The sequence below is a fragment of the Ananas comosus genome, linkage group 10 (assembly GCF_001540865.1).
Source record: "Ananas comosus cultivar F153 linkage group 10, ASM154086v1, whole genome shotgun sequence".
Classification (NCBI taxonomy): Eukaryota; Viridiplantae; Streptophyta; class Magnoliopsida; order Poales; family Bromeliaceae; genus Ananas; species Ananas comosus.
Window position 1 is genome coordinate 10,335,798 of NC_033630.1, and position 20,852 is coordinate 10,356,649.

The following is a 20,852-nucleotide window of genomic DNA, read 5'->3' on the forward strand; positions in this document are numbered from 1 at the left end:
TAATGAAACCCTAGCCGTCTCTTTTACTCATTACTTTTTTCTAATTTTTTTACTCTTTGTTTTCTACTCTTTTTTTTCATTTCATTTCCGCCAACAATATTTCATTGTCAACAATATAGTTTGTTTATTGACTATTTAATAAAGTTTATAAAAAAATATATTTATACGGATATCCGTACCCGATTTAGACCCGATCCATATCCGATTTTGAACGGGTAGTATACGGGTAGTCACTATCCAGACCCGCTCAAATAGACCCGATGGGTATATTAGAAACTTTAGTACCCAGACTCGGACCCGACCCGAAGTTAAATGGGTAGGGTATATATATTTTTTTGTAACCATTTCTTTTTAGGGTATGGGTACAGTATATTAATTACCCAGACCCGACCCGGTCCACGGACATCTTTATATGACACCTCAATGGTCCACAGCTAGCGAATAGGAATAAAATTATGATTTGATATATAAGAGATTATAAATTCTAATATTAATAATTTGACTTAAGCATTTTGGGCCGTTAATTTTGGCCCGACAAGTTATTATTATCAGCGGATCGAATCGTTATATTTGATATCGGAGCTGGTTCCTCAATCGAAAGTGTGAAACGGGTCTCATATTTTCTTATGATCTTAGGCTGTATATATGATTAGACTAATAAGAAAGTCTGTGACATTCCAATAGTTCTATATCAAAAAAATCACGAAGCTTAATAAATATAACTGAACTTAAATATTTTGAACCGACGGTTTAAATCTAATAAATTATTATTACCAGCGAATAAGGTAGTTATAATACAACTCATAAAAGAAGTATTAGTTGGTTATTATTAGTAAAAAAAGAGAAAAAGTATAAACGAAAGGGCTCTTTTGTCCAAATTTGACTTTTTTAAGTTTACAAAATGATACTCATGCATGTTATGCAAGGATAATTGTGAGGGAAATGTTTTGTAAGGGCATATACAAAATTTGAAGTTCATGTCATGAGAATCCTATATGACCACAGTGATCATGCCTACTGAGGCCACATTTTGTTTGGGGGGAATGGTTATTAGAATAGAATGAATTTTTTTATTCTTAAGATAACTAACTATTTTGAAATAATCAGCAATAAAATAAAATTATATTTGGTTTATAATACTGCTGTATTCAGGAATAATAAAAATGTCATTTGGTTAATTTTATGAAATAACAGAGGATAGTGAAAAAAAAAAAAAGTGATAGTTAAATTTCATATACAATATAATTTAATAAAAATAATTTGTTATAAAAAAATTATTATAAAAATGAATGTCTTAGACCTAGTTTGCTAATACGGTGGCTACGTATTTTGAAGAACTCAAAATTGCGAAACACTTTTATTATTCTGTCCTAAATTCTATAAAATTCCGGTGACAACCGCCACCGAAGAAGCATTCTAGCATATGTTCTCACCGTAATTTTATAATATAAAAAAAGGACTAAAAAAGCTCTGAGATTTTTGGGCCTTTCAAAGTGTTGAAAAATTATTTTTAGCCACCACATTAACAAACTAGATCTTATTCTAAGCCAAAGCTTAAGCTAATAAAAAAAACTCTAGGGAGTTCTGAGCACATTTTTTTGGGTTTTTTTCAGTTAAGAAGGGACAGGATCAATGAAAGAATGAGATGCCTGCAAGAACTAGTCCCTGGCTGTTACAAGGTAACTTAATTAACAATCCCAAAAAAGAAAAAAAAAAGTGAAAACTTCAAGTACCACCCCTGTAATTTCGCGCTTTTTTATTTTAGTACCCTATGATTTAAAATGTATCACTTTTGTACCATGTGATATTATTTTTTTCTTTCTGTTATCCCTTAGTTAATTTTTTCGTTAAATAGGTGACAAAATTAAAACCATAGGGTACTAACGTGAAAATTCGATAAACCACGGAATACTAAAGTGAATATTCGATAAATCATAAGTGGGGTATCTGAATTTTTTTTCATATGATTTAGTAAAGAGTTAACGGAGGCGCTGACGAAAAGAGAAAAATAAAATCACATGATACTAAAGTGATACACTTTAATCATATGATAGTAAAGTAAAAAAATGCGAAACTACAGAGGTAGTAATTGAAGTTTACGCAAAAATATCGTGTAAACTTTAAATACCATCCCTGTGGTTTCGCACTTCCTCACTTTAGTATTTTGTGGTTTAAAGTGTAGCAAGTTAGTATCATGTGGTTTTATTTTTATCCTTTCGTCAGTTTTTTCGTTAATATTTTGTTAAGTTATATACAAAAAAATTCAGATACCCACCTAGATTTATCGAATATTCATTTTAGTATCCTTTAGTTTTAACTTTGTCACTGATTTAATGAAAAAAATTAATGAAATCAATAAAAAGATAAAAAAAGAAACCACATAACACTAAATCGACACACTTTAAATCATAGGGTACTAAAGTGAGAAAGTGTGAAATCACAGAGGTGGTATTTGAAGTTTTTCCAAAAATATATTCTGATGATTAATTTAGTNTTTTTTTTTTTTTTTTTTTTTTTTTTTTTGGAAGGGTTTGAACAATGTGTTAATGTGGAATTAATGGTGATCATAAGAAGAGGAACATGAGAAAAAGAAGAGTGTACTGTAGTATTAGTCTTGTTGAAGGTTAAGTTAGAAACTAAGCTTCAACAGTTTAAAATAGTTAGTCTCTTTTTCAAATAAAAGACTTTCAGAATTTAGACGAAAAAGATTATGATCAGATAGAAGCTCTCCAATGAAAATTTTTTTCCCTTCATTCACGGCCCCCACTAGAAAAAAAAAAAACTTTAGTGGAGAGCTCTTCAATAGCGTTTAGATAAGGAACCCCTAATCCGTCATTAGATGGCGCTTTTATTTTTATCCAAATATTATAATCCTATTTTTTATGATTTAAAATTATTTTTAAGATTTTAGTATTAAAAAAATCCAATAAATCAATTAATGGAGGTAAAACTAATACGTGATAATGGATGGACGGCTCCCACTAGAGTTTTATCTCTATATTGGTCCTTTATTTTGTCAATTTTTTTTAATTCTAAAAATTTAAAAAAATTTAGACCTTAGGATGGAGACTGTAAATTATATATCCTCTTTCTGGATGTATAAGTAGCATTTTTTAATTTTCATATTTATTAAGAGAAATTCTATTTGTATATTTCAAAAGAGAGGACGAAACCTAATAACTTTTTAGTATTAAAAATAAAGATTAATTGCATGCAGGTCCCTGCAAATATAGTGAATTATAAATATATCCCTATAATTCACTGTTTTCAAATATGCCCCTGACGTTAGAATTTATTAGAAAAATTTAGTTGTAAATATTTAACCATAGTTAGTTAATGAGGTAATTGACCTTTTTACCCCTCTTCAATTAATCGTTGGGATTTTTAGAGGAACATATTTATGATGGCAAAAAGGTTATTTTACTTATAAAATAGATAGTGCTTTAACGATAACAAATTAGAGGGATATATTTGAAAATATTAGGATTTCTGTAAGGACAATATATGAAAATTGAACTTTGTAGAGATATATTTATAATTCACTATATTTATTAGGCTCCGTTTGGATCGGGAATTAGTAGGAACTAGTTATACCGGAGATAGGTACAAGTATGGATTTTTGTAGGAATAAAGGTATTTTTTTGTTTGGATGAAATTATGAGTATAAACTGGAACTAGAAAAATTGTGTTTGGATGGTTATCAGGAATAAGAGAAATAGTGGGTAGTTGAACTTTTTAAATACCCAAAATACCCCTCTCTATTAATATGAAGGATAACCAAATTTTAGTGCTAAGTTGCTTGTAATTTTTTTTAATTTGGGAATATACTAACCAATTTAAATGTCAGGAATTTAATTTGAAAATACTTTGATATTTTATTAATTCTTGACTTTATTTAATCAATCTTAAAAATAACAAAAACTCAATATTTTAGAAAAAAAATTTAAATCATGACGTTGAATATAATAAATATATTCATCAACAATTAACCAAAAACACATGCATTATTTATACACGTAGCGTAATTAACACTTTTTACAAACAAATACATTTACATATACCATCAAGTAAATCTACATGTACTATCAAGCAAATTTACATCTATAATAATCCACCAATTAAATAGCATGAAAAAAATCCTAATCATTGGCACAACTCAAATAATACGAACACACTGATATATGTAAATGCAACTAGTCAAATATTACAACATAACATAGAACAATTACCTCTGATTAGCAAGCAACATAACCATAAACTTTATCGAAAATACATAACTAATGACAACATTTACAAGTAGCATAAACACAAACAATTAACATCTACTATTCCATAATTACCCCGTTATAGCTCTACGTAAACTGTCGCCGCGTCTTGATTCATCTGCGCCTTCAATATTTGGCGGATCTTCGTCGTTATCGCCAGTGGGAAGTTGTTCTATCTCTTCATTAAAGTACATATCATTTCCTTGTTGTCTTCAAATAAAATTGTGTACTACACAATATGCCATAGCAATCATGCACTGTACTTTATACGGAAACGGTGTTGCGTGATTTAGAATCTTAAACCACTTCTTTAATATACCGAATGTTTTCTCAACTTCATTTCTCAACTGAGCATGTCGATGGTTATAGAGATCTTTGGGGTTGCAATGCATGCGAGCCCTTATGGTACTGTCAAATTGACCTAGATGATACCGTTCACCTCTGTAGGGTGCAAGAAATCTGTCTCTGTTTGCGTACCCCGAATCAACTAGATAAAATTTATCTATGAATATTAACATAGATAGAAAACAATATCAATTAAAATGACAAAAGTATTATTCATACTATGAAAAAAGACTATTTGGAAAGTTACCATCCGGAACTGTAAAACCTCCTATGTCGCAAGCCCACCGAAGTACACGCATATCAGCTGCCGATTCTTCCCAATCTGTGCATACAAAGAAAAAAAATATGGTCAAATGAGACTGCGACCATCATATTTTGGGATGTGAACCCTTTGAGACATCGGAATCGTGGTTAGTCGCTCCTCGGAACAATCACTGGAATATGTGTGCCGTCTATCGCGCCAATTGCATTCTACAAGATAACATGCAACAGATATATTAATCCACAATTAAAAACCAAAGAAAATATATATTGCATGTAATTGTAGAAATCAACCTTGAAAGGATGAAAATTGAGATTATCTCGAATTCTTGGATGCACCATTATATTATTTGGCGGTAACGTTAGGTATTCATCTTTCAACATTACAATACCCCGCAATACATTGTTAAAATGTCTACTGATTGTTTCACCTGAATGTTGGAATGTTTCAGCAAGCACTCTATTAGCCACACCATGACCTACGCCAAATAAAATATTGCTAGTTGTTCATCAACAATCATATATCGTATTCCTCTTATCAGCTCCCGAGCAACTAGCACATCGCGAAATGCAACGAAAGTAGTAGTCGTCATGCGAAAATGATCGTACCCTCTGTCTAGATAACCATTTAAAATATCACAAATCATTTGGTGGCCGGTAAAAAGTCGAGTACGACACTAACGTTTGTATAAGGAATTAGAAAATGTTCGAAAGTCTTGACCAAATAGTATGATATATACTTGATCCCAGTAATCATCATCGTCATCTAATATTGACATTATATTTGCTAAGGTCGTCGAAGAAAAAACAGAACGATACAAGGGCACACCTATGAGTGCTGCAATGATAATATCATGCATTATATCACAAGCAGTACACATCATATTTTTTGCAACATTCAACGTAACGCACCTTTAAGTCGAAACATTGAACACAAGCAAACTAACATGTAAGCAAACATAGTACATAATCATACATAAAACCAAACAAACAAACAACTAATCTAACATACAAGTCTAAAACGCAAATGCTTCAAGCACCACATACTACCCTATTCTACAAACACCAACACACAATAACAGAACAATCTAAAAATCAGGAAAGTTTTTTTTATACAAGCATCTTGGACCTCGCATTGCCGCCCTATCCATCTTGCTGCTATGCGATCATTCATAGTCATAAAAAGGCGTCTTTGTGGCTCATTCAGCAATGCTTCCCCTGCTACTATAGCCTGCTCATCTGTAATTCCAGACATATTATAAACCATATTCATACACTCTTAAATTGAAGGAATATTAGAAAGTTTGGTTTGATCTTGTTGGTACATTTCTCTAACAAGGTTCAGCTTTTGTTTTCTAATATCTACCAATTCCGATATTGCTTCGCTAGTTATGTCAATTTTTTTTTCCGACCGGCGGAAGCAGATGGTTGTTTCTTTGGAGGGAGTGAGGCCTCTAGAGAGCGAGCTCTTTTACCCGCAGAGCTATGTCCAGATCCACTAGCACTCCCTCCTATATTTGGCTGCACTAGGGGAGGGCTAGGGGAACGCGAAGTATTATTGCCTGGTACGTTTGCATGCAAGGGTGAGCGTGAGGACCCTGGTTCAAAGAGACTGGGTAAGAAGTTAATTGCAAGCTGTCTAACACCTACGATGGTATCGTCCTCACCAGGAGAAGATGAGGATGAGCTATCAATTGTTGGTGCGGGCATTTGCGAGGACATTCCAAATTGTCCTGTGGCAATAGTTGATCCGGAAAGAAATGCAATATCCTTATATGCCGAAAAAGGTTTATCCCTAAACTTCGCCAAAGCCGGATTGTCCTGAACAAATATACTTAACATTATACATGTTTAATATGTAGGTGTAATTTGAAATTGCAATCATTGTAATAAACCTTTACCGCTATGATTGCGTCCCAATCACTACGATCAACGGCCGTGGGTATATTATTCACATGGTCCTAACCCCAACCGCTCTTATTTGCCAAATTGTTGTAGGTCATATACAATCTCTTCAGAACCTTCAAGCGATTCTTAATTTGATTCTTCATCAAGTTCTGATTTATTTTAAAGTTGAAACCATAAATAATTCTAACCCAAGCTGTTTGCGTGAAACTACAATTAACGTAGTTTCCTAATGCATGCTCCTCCATCATGATACTCAACAAAATAGAATCCAACTGATCAGTCCAGTTCGCAGTGCGTGTATATGTTTGATTGCGCCCTCTGCTGCTACCGCCTGTGTCTCCACTAGGGATTGGATTATTGTCCAATCCCATACCTTGGTTTACAATGGACTTGGAAAAGAGTCTCTTGCCTTGACGCATCTGTACTTATGTCACGCCCCGAGCCCGCCTATTTGGCCGGTTTCGGGCACGCCGACAGACCGCAGAATGGACAGGGTTTTTCCGGTACCGCGGACAGAGTCTCCCCTGTACGTCCAAGGCGTCGCAATCGATACAATGTACGAAGTTCCAACTACGAACACCTTTCGATCAAAGATTGCATAAGTAAGTATCAAAAGCATAATCTACTTGCTATTACGAGCATTCACATTCACTAGATACATTTTACATCACAAATACTTATTACATTTAACTTCCAAATACAATCAAGATTGTTACAACATTGTTTATTCTTTCCTTTTCTTTTCTTCTACAACCCTAGCTAGGCTGACTCGGGGTACCGCTATCTCTGATCTCGGTGGTAGGGCGCTATCTACGGAGCTATACACTTTCCTCGCGCCGCCGCGCCGCTCACGTGGGAACCTGTACCCCCAAAAACAACACGGAGGTGAAAACTATATGAATATAGTTCCCGGTGGGTACGGCCACCCAAGAGAAGAGCTCGACCCACAGGTCCAAGGAGACACTGGAACATGTTAGTCCAACAAATATCCAACAGATATATATATATATATGCGATAATTGAAATACATGTCATGCCTCACAACCATGCAATATGAAAATCATGCGATTTATGCAACCAATTAGTAGTTCAATCGATACTACTTTAATCCTGCTATTCAAAACTCATTCTATTGACTTCGAAATTATTCCGCTATTTTAAATTCATATCAATTACAATTCTGATCATATGGTCTCATTTACCTTTATCAACTATCCACCTGACTCGGTCTCGAGTCAATCATTCGCAGAGTACCGCGTAAAGCCGAGCTCGAGGCGAAGAACGTCTCACTTTCACCTCAGCCTTAAGTCCACTCAACTAGGATATTACTACAGCTCATGTGCTTGTTACCCAATCTCTTGGCTAACCCGAAGGTTTCGCCCTCAACAAACTCACCAACCCAAAATCCCATTAACCGGGGAGATACCCGCTACAACCCGGTGGGACCGTCCTCTGGGGAGATACCCGCTACAACCCAGTAATGTCGACTCCGGAGCACATCGCCCGAGGGGGAGCTACCACAACCTCGAGCAAGGACTAAAGGTGAGTATGATCAATCCTACATTTGAGGACTCCAAGTTCAATCCATTTCTTAACTTTAGGAAGACTATACTCAAATGACCCTAAACTCTAGGGTTGAAATGTCATAATATTTCAATCATTCTTTTCTTTACATTCTTTACTATCACTTGTGTCATATACACTACTATATTCTTGGACTCATGCCACACTTATTTTCTAAGTGTTTAACATGCCATAAGTGTTTCCACTATACTAATCATATGCCACTCGATCTAATATATATATAGATTGTCCACGTCACATATCATAGTTCATACGTCATTGTTTTCCAACGTCGAGTTTTCTAACCATCCAAGATGTATAGACCCAAGTTCAACATGCATATGTTATTTAATATAGTCCACAGTACATCAACATGCATATATATCAACTCGTATCTCAAGGTATATCAACATGCATACATTTCCATCTACTATGTTCCACAATATGGAAATATGTCATCAAATATGTTTTTCTATTTAACATAATCCACAATATGTTAATTCATAATATGTCATCATGCACATATACCACGAGCATCACAAGATATGTCAACATACATATAGTCATTATCCAAAATAGTCCATACTTAGCATCTCATGCATTCTTTTAGCATTTAATTTATTATGCATCTCATCTCATTGGTAAGTAATCTCAACTACATAGTATGTTTCAAGCATTCATATCATTATGTAAGCCTACCAATACAACTATATGCATCAATTAGAAAACCATTACTCTTAGACATATAGGCGACCTAGTCGCTTCGGTGAGCACAACCCACCTCATTTCGCATTCCGATTGCTTGTCGACACTTGCAATCAGCCTCCAGCGGCACCCGGCACCCGGTTTGACCCGATCTCTCGCGCGACCACCCGAACGGCCTCCAATTCACGATCCGAAAATTAAAGGTCTTCGGTTATGTGCCACGATGCTTCAAATCCGTTTTTATGAGGTTACGATATCGCCTCGGCCCTCCAGGCGAAAACGAAGCCTAAACGTCTGTTTCTTTAATAACTTCGCAACGACTCCACGAATCGCCGAACCGACTTCGCCAACGCGTTCGTTTACCTAGCAATTAAGTTTACGAAGGGTCAAATTAGATCAAACCTCCATATTTTACAAAACTCCATTTTTGAGCCCTAACATGAATTAACCTCCAAATAATCCAAATTAAATGGAGCAATATGCTAACAATGCTCATTAGAGGCTATTAGAACACTTAAAGCTAAGGATTAAGCCAAATTCCAAAAGCTTACTACAATGTGAACGCCGCGACGAAAACACGCCGCTCCAACGGGCGCACGAAAGCTCGATCCGTCGCTCCCAACGCGTTCGCGAGCATCTTCTCCACCAACGCCGCGAATTTGAGCGAGAGATTTGGAGAGATAAGAGAGAAATCTACAGAGAGAAGGGAGGGTTTTTCCTCTCCCTCCATGCGTGCGTGAGTGGTAGGGTGGGCTGGTCGGTTGAGGAAGAAGAAGCATCAGCTTCTTTAATAACTACACCCTTCAACACTATTCACTCCAGGGCAGTTTAGCAGTTCGGAACAGTTGGAGCCCTTCTGAGTGTCCGTTTGAGCTCAAATTTGACAGGCAGGCTCGGTTTAATGTACTGAGTAAGAATATATCTTAAGTTTTCAGTTTCGACCCCGTTTGATCACTGAAAACTGTACCGAACTGTAATCTTTATCAGATAACTGTCGGATTTTATTTCTCACTTTCCGGGTGTCAGAAAAATATGAAACTTTAAATCTAGTCTCATAAAAATATTTCTGACCTATCCTCCAATTTTCATAATTTTCTGAGACTATACATTTTCTGCTAATTTATCTGTCCCGTTTCTAACAGAAAATTTTAGATCTCCTGTTTTCATTCTGATCTCAGCACAGGTCATTTCTGACTTATGTTTTACTCTTCTAAATCCAATAAAAATAGTATCACACACTATTTTTATTTATTTTTATTTTTATACCAAAATCTGGTATGTTACATTCTCCACCCCTTAAAAAGAATTTTGTCCGCGAAATTCAAATCACGGCTCAATTCATCTCCGCGAACAATTGAGGGTACCAACTCATTCTTCCACTCCAAAGCGGCTCCACACCATCGTGTTTCTAAAAGCGGCTCACTCCAAAGGACATAGGTTTAATATTAAACTCATTTGCAAAGTGTGATGCAAGAGTGCATCACGGTCTTGCAAGTCATAGTGGCAGCGCAAGTCGGTACTCAACGACTCTACGCGCTCCAACACCACTCGTCATTCGGTACGCAAAAAACTCTTCTTTGCACTGGCTTTCCCCTTAGGGAATGCCTCCCAATTCGATCACCGACATTGCTTAAAAGCAATATCACCGGTGCATCGCTCCGTCGCGAGTGCTCTAAATTCGCATTGACCCTCAACTTTAACGTGAGATGGCCTATCTTAGCACATCCCCAATTCCAATCCTCCAACTCCACGTGGTTTACTACTAGCTCAAGGTCTCACCAAGAGCACTTCATCTTCTGATACCATATGCCACGGTCAACATCGAACTATTTTCGCAACGAGCTCATGCGAGCGCCTTGTTTGTGAATTCGAGCCAAACTCCTCGATAAGGCTATCCGCCAAATCGCTCTCTTCGGTCTCCACAGGTGGACCAAAGGCCACCAATCCTACGTAGGCCTACCGCTTAAACCTGTCTCAATACGCAGCGTCTCTCGCTCGCAAATGCAGACCTAATCATGATCGGGCGAAATTCTCACTTGGGAATTCGCACATACTCCAACCAGGAGCAACTAAAATCCCAAACCGTTACAGATTCCCGGGTTGGGTCACACTCGTACTCTCGGTATACTATCAATCGCACGACATGCTCTACCGAGCCACAAGTACCACTATCGGCTACTATGCACCTAACGCGAGTCGCCAGTCCCACGAGTGGTCCATGGCACGCTTCACACCTAGCATTGCTCAAGTGCTACTGCCAACTCACTCACTCGGCTGAACCCAGTTCACACTCCACGCGTAACTCTACTCGAACGTCACACGCCTCTATAGCGCTCCACAGTAAGTCCAGCATTATGCAACTCTTGCCTACACTCGCCGACTTCACAAGCACGACCCTACTACCTCACATCGGGGTACTACTAGGCCCACGTGCTAGCACTTGGCCACTAACCAATTGTTTCGTCAACAGTGATTCACTTTCGCTGTTAGACCCATCAGAACGACATCCGAAATACTCGGACTACTCGGGTGTCCTTAAATATCACAGCTCAACTCTCGCAATCTACTAATTAAGTTGTTTTGAGAGTCGATTAGCCACCTCTATCTCTACCGCGAGTTTCACTTCTCGCCAAAGGTCACTACTAGCACTTCGTTAGTGCCATCTGGCTCTATACCTATACTGGCAGGTACTACGCCCTCACAACACGAGCATGCCCGGGTATCTATACTCACCCGTCCACTCGGTCTTCACTATGCTCATGCATGGCAATAGTAATTAACCACATAACCATTGCATGCAATGCATCAACTTCACATCATGCAAAACATACATTTGCATCAATAACTCATACCTGCAACGACGTCGTCAGCAACAGGGTCCTCAACCTGGGTTGCGTATCTACGGCCACCTGGCGCTCGCCGCGAACCTTTAGGTTGCATTGTCCTCAACGCCCTCTCTCCCGACCATGCCGCAGATGGCACACCTGCAGGCCATCCTAGAGAGAAATAGGCTGTCGCCAGTGTCAGGCCCCGGCTGTCACTTTGCGGACACTCGTCCCGCGCACAGCCCGATTGCCCACACCTGTAGCACTTGCCCTCTCACAGCTCGCAATACTGTGGGTAACGAAAACACCCACATACGACATATCTCACTAAGGACCGAATACAGTAGGTCCCCGGAACTCGGAATCACGAGCACGAACACATTGCACTCACTTGAGAACTTGACGGACCATCGAATCCACTCGTTGGCCGTTCTATTTCCCTTTTCCTTACAATTGGACTCATGCTCCCCTCGCACAATTGCACTGCCTTATTCTATCCACAAGGCCTAATCCTCAAACCTCCTCTAATCCTCCTATTTAGAAAAGCTCCTGGAGAGTGAGAGAAGAAAGAACATGGAGTTGAAGGGGTACTCCTTGCTGTGAACAAGGAAAGAAGAGGTGTAGGGTTTATACAAACCGCCACAACTGCATTTAAACCCCCCCAGCATTTCTCATTTGCAGTAGATCTCAACCTGCTGCCAGACCCATTGTGTACCGGTACACGGGCTTTTGTACCGGTACAAAGCTGTGCAGAGGCAAACCCGAGAGCAACCTCCTCGGATTTTACCAAAGGGTACCGGTACAAACCAGAGGTGTACCGGTACACTTCTGCAAAAACTTAAACCCGAGAGCAATGCTCTTCTCGGGTTGCAGGGCTGTACCGGTGACAACATGATGGTTGTACCGGTACACTTTGCCCAGAATGCTGGTTTTGAGCCGTTTTCGATTCTATTTCGCGACGGTCGATGCTAAAACCTTCTTACCTCCTTTGAAACTCATTTTTAACCCTTCCAACGTCGTTGAAATGTCAATTGGACTTTGTCCAACTATTTCTCTCAACGCACTTTGGTCAATTTGACTAAAGTTTGATGTTTATTTACCAAAATTTCGGTACGTTACATTCTCCCTTCCTAAAAGGAGTTTCGTTCTCATTATCCCGCACTATGTCCAGGATGCAATTCACGACACGGGAGAATTCCCGCTCGTATTCCCTCACGGCGCGGTCTACCTGCCGCAGCTTCGAGAACCTTTCCTGAAGCTTTCTTTTCCATCATCAAGGGAGTAAACCGAGAATACCGATCCCCGAAACTCATCCCAAACCACAGGAGGGAGACCAGGTAGTCGATTCCACTCGACGCCTATCCACCACATCTTCGTCGCGACTCCCGGCCGTACTTAACGAGCCGTAACTGGTGCGATCACTACTGATCCCCCAACTCTTGGAGTCTCTTAACTCGCTCCTCCCGGCATATGGCAGCCTTCTGCTGACACTGCATAAATTCGGCTCATTACCCCGCCACACACACGAGAGTGGCCAATCACTCGCGAAATCTCAAGTCTCCGCTCGTCTCAAATTGCCCAGGGTCACCACTTGGCCCATCCCACGCCGATCTAAACGAAGATCGCCGACGCAGTGTTATCGCTTCCTAAAACGCGACAACTTTATTAATCCTCGACCTTCTAGGTCGAACACGAGACACTTAATACCGACTCAAATCGGGCGAAAGTTACACAAGGGCGTCTATTCTCATGACTCGGTTTCATGTTGTGCGCGCCCAACATGAACACCCTTTGTTGAGAATAAACCTCTCCTTGAGTCTAGTCTACCTCAAACATCCGCTTTAGAAGTTTACGACACAATCCAATCGATTAACCTTTCGCCAAAAGGTACAAATTCTCATCTTTCACGAGCCTTAATCTCCTATGGTTTACTATCCTAGGGTCTTCTAGATCCAACTAAACCATTTCTATTATTATTTTTATATTCTTTTTATTCTTTGATACCATCTTATCTGTCACGCCCCGAGCCCGCATATTTGGCCGGTTTCGGGCACGCCGACAGACCGCCGAACGGACAGGGTTTCTCCGGTACCGTGGACAGAGTCTCCCCTATACGTCCAAGGCGTCGCAATTGATACAATGTACGAAGTTCCAACTAGAAACACATTTCGATCAAAAATTGCATAAGGAAGTATCAAAAGCATAATCTAGTTGCTATTACGAGCATTCACATTCACTAGATACATTTTACATCACAAATACTTATTACATTTAACTTCCAAATACAATCAAGATTGTTACAACATTGTTTATTCTTTCCTTTTCTTTTCTTCTACAACCCTAGCTAGGCTGACTCGGGGTACCGCTATCTCTGATCTCGGTGGTAGGGCGCAATCTATGGAGCTACGCCCTCTCCTCACGCCGCCGCGCCGCTGACGTGGGAACCTGTACCCCCAAAAATAACACGGGGGTGAGAACTATATGAATATAGTTCCCAGTGGGTACGACCACCCAAGGGAAGAGCTCGACCCACATGTCCAAGGAGGCACTGCAACATGTTAGTCCAACAAATATCCAACAGATATATATATATATATGCGATAATTGAAATACATGTCATGCCTCACAACCATGCAATATGAAAATCATGCGATTTATGCAACCAATTAGTAGTTCAATCGATACTACTTTAATCCTGCTATTCAAAACTCATTCTATTGACTTCGAAATTATTCCGCTATTTTAAATTCATATCAATTACAATTCTGATCATATGGTCTCATTTACCTTTATCAACTATCCACCTGACTCGGTCTCGAGTCAATCATTCGCAGAGTAACGCGTAAAGCCGAGCTCGAGGCGAAGAACGTCTCACTTTCACCTCAGCCTTAAGTCCACTCAACTAGGATATTACTACAGCTCATGTGCTTGTTACCCAATCTCTTGGCTAACGAGAAGGTTTCGCCTTCAACAAACTCACCAACCCAAAATCCCATTAACCGGGAAGATACCCGCTACAACCCGGTGGGACCGTCCTCTGGGGAGATAACCGCTACAACCCAGTGATGTCGACTCCGGAGCACATCGCCCGAGGGGGAGCTACCACAACCTCGAGCAAGGACTAAAGGTGAGTATGATCAATCCTACATTTGAGGACTCCAAGTTCAATCCATTCCTTAACTTTAGGAAGACTATGCTCAAATGACCCTAAACTCTAGTGTTGAAATGTCATAATATTTCAATCATTCTTTTCTTTGCATTCTTTACTATCACTTGTGTCATATACACTACTATATTCTTAGACTCATGCCACACTTATTTTCTAAGTGTTCAACATGCCATAAGTGTTTCCACTATACTAATCATATGCCACTCGATCTAATATATATATAGATTGTTCACGTCACATATCATAGTTCATACGTCATTGTTTTCCAACGTCGAGTTTTCTAACCATCCAAGAGGTATAGACCCAAGTTCAACATGCATATGTTATTTAATATAGTCCACAATACTTCAACATGCATATATATCAACTCGTATCTCAAGGTATATCAACATGCATATATTTTCATCTACTATGTTCCACAATATGGCAATATGTCATCAAGTATGTTTTTCTATTTAACATAATCCACAATATGTTAATTCATAATATGTCATCATGCACATATACCACTAGCATCACAAGATATGTCAACATACATATAGTCATTATCCAAAATAGTCCATACTTAGCATCTCATGCATTCTTTTAGCATTTAATTCATTATGCATCTCATCTCATTGGTAGGTAATCTCAACTACATTGTATGTTTCAAGCATTCATATCATTATGTAAGCCTACCAACACAACTATATGCATCAATTAGAAAACCATTACTCTTAGACATATATGCGACCTAGTCGCTTCGGTGAGCACAACTCACCTCATTTCGCATTCCGATTGCTTGTCGACACTTGCAATCGGCCTCCCGCGGCACCCGGCACCCGATTTGGCCCGATCTCTCGCGCCACCACCCGAACGGCATCCAATTCACGATCCGGAAATTAAAGGTTTTTGGTTATATGCTACGATACTTCAAATCCGTTTTCATGAGGTTATGATATCGCCTCGGCCCTCCAGGCGAAAACGAAGCCTAAACGTCTGTTTCTTTAATAACTTCGCAACGGCTCGACGAATCGCCGAACCGACTTCGCCAACGCGTTCGTTTACCTAGCAATTAGGTTTACGAAGGGTCAAATTAGATCAAACCCCCATATTTTACAAAACACCATTTTTGAGCCCTAACATGAATTAACCTCCAAATAATCCAAATTAAATGGAGCAACATGCTAACAATGCTCATTAGAGGCTATTAGAATACTTAAAGCTAAGGATTAAGCAAAATCCCAAAAGCTTACCACAATGTGAACGCCGCGATGAAAACACGCCGCTCCAACGGGCGCACGAAAGCTCGATCCGTCGCTCTCAACGCATTCACGAGCATCTTCTCCACCAACGCCGCGAATTTGAGCGAGAGATTTGGAGAGATGAGAGAGAAATCTAGAGAGAGAAGGGAGGGTTTTTCCTCTCCCTCCATGCGTGCGTGAGTGGTAGGGTGGGCTGGTCGGTTGAGGAAGAAGAAGCATCAGCTTCTTTAATAACTACACCCTTCAATACTATTCACTCCAGGACAGTTTAGCAGTTCGAAACAGTTAGAGCCATTCTGAATGTCCGTTTGAGCTCAAATTTGACAGACAGGCTCGGTTTAACGTACTGAGTAAGAATATATCTTAAGTTTTCAGTTTCGACCCCGTTTGGTCACTGAAAACTGTACCAAACTTTAATCTTTATCAGATAACTGACGGATTTTATTTCTCACCTTCCGGGTGTCAGAAAAATATGAAACTTTAAATCTAGTCTCATAAAAATATTTCTGACCTATCCTCCAATTTTTATAATTTTCTGAGACTGTACATTTTCTACTAATTTATCTGTCCCGTTTTCAACAGAAAATTCTAGATCTCCTGTTTTCATTCTGATCTCAGCATAGGTCACTTCTGACTTATGTTTTACTCTTCTAAATTCAATAAAAATAGTATCACACACTATTTTTATTTATTTTTATTTTTATACCAAAATCTGGTATGTTACAACTTATACATATTATGACAATGTAATTGTGAATCAAATGCAAAGACAACACCATAAATATATTATGAGATAGAATAATTTAAATCAAGCAAGTAGGCAAGTACACATGAAAAATAGGAAAGGAAGTTACAATTATTGTGCAATGTGCAAACATAATACATCATAGTAATTTATAAAAGAAATACTGAACAATAACACTTGACATATAATTAAACATCATATACATTGCAAGGAAGGGTGTTTGCCACTGAAATATATATTGCATGCACTGAAATTTTATATCCATACCAACCATCAAATGCTGATTGCTGATGGATTGGTGGCTCATTTTGCTTCCAAATAAGTATGGAGTTATATGAATTTTTACATCCATACCATCCATCGAATACAGATGGAAACCATCATCATCGCCATAATTGCCCACGCACTGAGCTCAAGTACTTTCTCAGGGCAGCCACAGTGCACAGGATGCCCACTATAATATACAACACATAGAGTATCGATCAAGCATAGAAGAACACAGATAAGCAGAAGCAAGCACCTAACAATCAAACATTGTACCTAATGAAGCATAGAGAAGTCGAGCATTCACAGAAGCGAAGATTAATTCATGCCATATTCAACTGCAAACTATGCCATATTGCACCGAATTTTTTTCCATACCAATCATCAAATGGTTATAGATTGGTGGCTCATTTGGCTTCCAATATGTATGGGGTTGTATGAATTTTTACATCCATACCATCCATCGAATACATTCAATGAAAACCTGCATCATCACCAAATTTCACTGCCCGTGCACAGACCAAAAAATATGTATCACCAGGCTGGCACAGCGCACAAGGTATAGTATAATATACAGCACACACAGTATAGATCAACCACAGAGAAGCACAGGAAAGAACAGAGGAAGCACAACCCAGCACAGAGAAGCACACCAATTTCGAGCAATCACAAAGGCGAAGAAAAACTCCGGCCATTTACACTGCGTACCTTGGCTTCAACAGAGGAAGCAAAGAGAAGAACAGGGAAGGAGATCAAGCACAGAGAATTTGATCACCCAAAAACTCAGATGTAGGATTCGGCCAACGGCTTCGGCGATATCAAGGCGGCGCTGACCAAGGCACTGATCGCTTAGAGGAAGGCGGCGGTGACTAAAGCAGAGATCGCACAGAGGAAGGCGGCGGCGACGAAGGCTCTGATCGCACAGAGGAAGGCGGCGGCGACCAAAGCAGAGATCGCACAGAGGAAGGCGACGGCACCCAAAGCAGAGATCACACAGAGGAAGGCGGCGATGACGAAGGCCCTCATCGCACAGCAGAAGGAAGCGGCGACCAAAGCAGAGATCGCACAGAGGAAGCCGGCGGCGACCAAGGCAGTGATCGCACAGAGGAAGGCAAAGGCGACAACAGTGATCACATAGAGGAAGGGGCTTATCCCCTTGTTTGGATCTGGTACAAGATAGGGTATAAAGGGCGATGAGCAAACCTCATATCTAGGCTACGCACAGAGAAAGGTAGCGGTTTCTCCCCCGAGTAAGGCGGCGCTTTATCCCCAAAGCCGAGGAAGGCGCCGAGTTTCCAGCAACGACTAAGAAGGCGAAGAGAGGAATAAGGGCCCGGGGGTTCCAAAGATGGAGAAGAAGGCGAAGAGAGGCTGCCCTGGCCGCTGGGGTCCTCAGATCGGGGATTTCCAGTGACGGCGACGCCGGCGAAGCCTAGATCTGACAAGGGCAGGGGGATTCCAAAGATGGAGCTTCCTCAGATCTAGGGTTTACAGCGACGGGGAAGATGGCGAAGAGATGAAGAAGGGCACGGGGGATCCACAGATGGAGAATAATGCCACGAAGGGAGAAGCGAGCGGGTTACCAGCGATGCCCTGGCTGCGGGGGTTCCAGAGATGGAGAAGAAGGCAACGAAGGGAGAGAGAAAGGAGGTGTTTTTTCCAAGATGCCCCTGGTACAAGCCTTGGGGATAGGGTTGTTCTAACCCGGGGGTGGGAACAGCAGTTCCCACCCTAACGGGTTATACCAGGTATAACCCGTTAGGGTGGGAACTGCTGTTCCCACCTCAACATAATGTTGTTTGGTTATAAGATAGGGGATAAGCCCCTTATCCCCTATCTTGTACCAGATCCAAACAAGTAATAGAGATCTATATGAAATTAAACCTAAAAACAAATTGACAAAACATGACGTCATTCTAGGTCCTTGCATGTAGATTTAACATTTCTCATATTTTACAAGTAAAAATGTATGGAGTACCCCTCAACTGTAGGCCCTTGTAAAAAAAACTTAACTTTTTGTTTGCTGGTTGAAAGTCTCTTTAACTTATAATTTTTAATTTTGAAATAGTCCCCTCAACATTTCAATTGAAGAGTTCTTAATTTTGAATTTTTCTATTTCTTTAAATTTTTATATTAAGGTTTTAAATTTCATCAAATTTAATTACTCTGTTTGTTGTTACCCATTGGCCAATTTTATTTTTTAAAAATAATTAAAGTAATTAAATTTGGTAAAATCACTAAAAAATTTTGATAAAATCTTCAAAAAATTTTTGGCCAAAATTATATAATGTCAATAAAAAAAAAAAAAAGAGAGAAGTTGAGGGGCTCTCATTTACAGAAAAAAAAAAAGAAGTGGTACTAGTAGAGGCAATTATAGGGAGTAAATTTTACATTCCATAGTCTAAAAATTTAAGCATTCATTTGAAAAATTTTTAATATTAAAAAATTATTACGATCAACAAAGTAAATCTTCATCTTTGGCTACCTAAATTGTAAATCTTATGCTCATTTTGTAGGTGTATAGATAGTATTACTTTTTAAAAGGGGACAATTTTAAACCTGGCCCACTAAAACTTCAAAAATATCATAGATGCTCTTCAAAATTTAAAAAATCACCAATACACTGCTAAAATATAAAATTATTATCAATACCTCTCTAAATATATAAAATTGTCACTAATACTGCTTAAACATTAACCCTCCATCACCAATACTCCTACACCCTACACACTCTTATATAGGGCTGGCAAACGAGCGAGCCGGCTCGCGTTCGACTCGTGTTCGGCTCGATATTCGGCTCGCTCGAGCTCGACTCGAAATTAAAAACCGAGCTGAACAAAATAAAAGCTCGAAATCATTTCAAGCCGAACCTGATATTACTCACTCGCGAGATTAGGCCGAAAACTGAATTAATATATATAATAATACAATATATATAAATATAATATATATATATGATGTGCTGGTACCTCTAATCGGAGAGTCACGGAGGCCTCCGTGCTTTCAAGTCGTTCAATGTTCGATTTTACTTTCTAATTACCGATCGCTCCGTTAATTGATCTAAGTATTGAATACCTAAAAATAAATGCGATTTTTCGGATATCATATTTGCGATGATCGGGAAATGCCTCAAAAACAATAGATTTAACATAGGCCATGGTGAGCCCTTGCAATAACGGTGTAGAAATAGCCAAATCATATCAAATTGAATAGAAAATTTTTAACCAAATATAAACATAGAATCAATAAAACTTGAATCTAAAATTAATGTTATATCAATATAGTGGTAAGATTTATTTCAACGTATTTTCGAGCCACTATTTCGATAACTAGCAAATAATCGAAACAAATACTATCACAATTTAACTTTCTAGATACTTCAAATACTCTAGATCAAGTCTAACGGAGCCGATCGTCGATTCGAAAGTCCGAACATCAAAAACAAAGTGGAAGCACGGAGCCCTCCGTGCTTCCATAAGCATCCTAGCCGCATATATATATACTAGTGAAGAAACCCGCGCGTTGCAGCGGATAGATATTGTTGAAGTATAAACTGTT